Source organism: Schistocerca americana, chromosome 7 (genome assembly GCF_021461395.2).
Source record: "Schistocerca americana isolate TAMUIC-IGC-003095 chromosome 7, iqSchAmer2.1, whole genome shotgun sequence".
NCBI classification, from domain to species: Eukaryota; Metazoa; Arthropoda; class Insecta; order Orthoptera; family Acrididae; genus Schistocerca; species Schistocerca americana.
Window position 1 is genome coordinate 380,247,922 of NC_060125.1, and position 1,836 is coordinate 380,249,757.

Consider the following 1,836-nt stretch of genomic DNA (forward strand, 5'->3'; position numbering starts at 1 on the left):
AAGGGAAACGGTGGTTGGGAAGGGAGTGAGACGGGGTTGTAGCCTCTCCCCGATGTTATTCAATCTGTATATTGAGCAAGCAATAAAGGAAACAAAAGAAAAGTTCGGAGTAGGTATTAAAATCCATGGAGAAGAAGCTTTACTTCTGCCAGTTCCTGGTCTCCTACCTTCCAAACTTTACAGAAGCTCTCCTGCGAACCTTGCAGAACTAGCACTCCTGAAAGAAAGGATATTGCGGAAACATGGCTTAGCCACAGCCTGGGGGATGTTTCCAGAATGGTTTCCAGATGGTTCGCAGGAGAGCTTCTGTAAAGTTTGGAAGGTAGGAGACGAGGAACTGGTAGAAGCAAAGCTGTGAGTAGCGGGCGTGAGTCGTGCTTCGGTAGCTCAGTTGGTAGAGCACTTGCCCGCGAAAGGCAAAGGTCCCGAGTTCGAGTCTCGGTCGGGCATACAGCTTTAATCTGCCAGGAAGTTTCATTAGGAAGCAGTTTCTTAAAGTAGCCATGTATGGAAGTGAAACATGGACGATAAATAGTTTGGACAAGAAGAGAATAAAAGCTTTCGAAATGTGGTGCTGCAGAAGAATGCTGAAGATTAGAAGGGTAGATCACATAACTAATGAGGAGGTACTGAATAGAATTGGAGAGAAGAGAAATTTTTGGCAGAACTTGACTAGAAGAAGGGATCGGTTGATAGGATATGTTCTGAGACATCGAGGGATTATCAGTTTAATATTGCAGGGCCACGTGGAGGGTAAAAGTCGTAGAGGGAGACCAAGAGATGAATACACTAAGCACATTCAGAAGGATGTAGGCTGCCATAGGTACTGGGAGACGAAGAAGCTTGCACAGGATAGAGTAGCGTGGAGAGCTGCATCAAACCAGTCTCAGGACTGAAGACCTCAACAACAACAACATGCATATACAAGATAAAAACATCTAAATCTATACTAAGATGGGTAGAGGAATTTCACCTTATGCAAGACACGTTTTCTTTTCCTATTTTGTTTCACCCAGAGGTGTTTCAGTACATTTTGTGCTACCTTCATTGGGTTGTTTTTTATTTTCTGACTGTAAATTTGTTGTTAGATATTAACATTTATCGAAACTTTTGGTACATAATATTTGCAATTGTGAATGAATAATTGTTGTAAAATATTGTACATCATTTGTTCATAGTTCACAGTTGAGATATTTATTAATGACCTGATGCATTATGTGTTGTTTATAACATTATGTCAAAGTTCTATTTATAGCTAACTAGCAAAATGAGTGTATGTATGTATTAATGTACGCACCTTACATTTATTTTGATTGCTATTCTGCTACACAATCTACAACGTCTCATCTGCAAACAGCAAATGTAATTTTTATTTTTGTGTTTATTATGCATTTACAATAGGAAATGAGTATACATCTCGTTTTTCGTGTATAACTTCGGTTTTGATATTGTGGTGCTTTCTCATACGTTGTTGGCGAAGTGAACAGGCAGATTTCGTGACCTATGGTCGCTCGACACTGCACTTGCTCCGGTTTTTCAACACATAGGCAGACTTTTCGCCGCCATGACGTGTTGTTATGCCTGTGTAGTATTCATTTCTTTCGTAGTGCAGCTGACTGGGTGAGGCGGGCAAGTTTGAAATGTATGTGGCATCTGTGGTGTTTGGTTTGTTTAAGTGTGCGTGTGAGTGTGTGTGTGTGTGTGTGTGTGTGTGTGTGTGTGTGTTGTGTGTTCAGGACAGGGGCAGAGAGAGAGAGGAAGAGATAGATAAAGAGAGAGAGAGAGAGAGAGAGAGAGAGAGAGAGAGAGAGAGAGAGAAGGAGAGCGAGAGAGAAT

At 41.4% G+C, this 1,836-nt stretch overlaps 1 non-coding gene across 1 annotated transcript; it reads left to right on the forward strand.

Annotated features, from left to right (window-relative positions):
* Positions 1-375: 375 nt before the first annotated feature.
* Positions 376-450, forward strand: Trnas-cga. Its single transcript has one exon. It is a non-coding gene; the product is annotated as a tRNA-Ser (tRNA).
* The last annotated feature ends 1,386 nt before the right edge of the window (positions 451-1,836 follow it).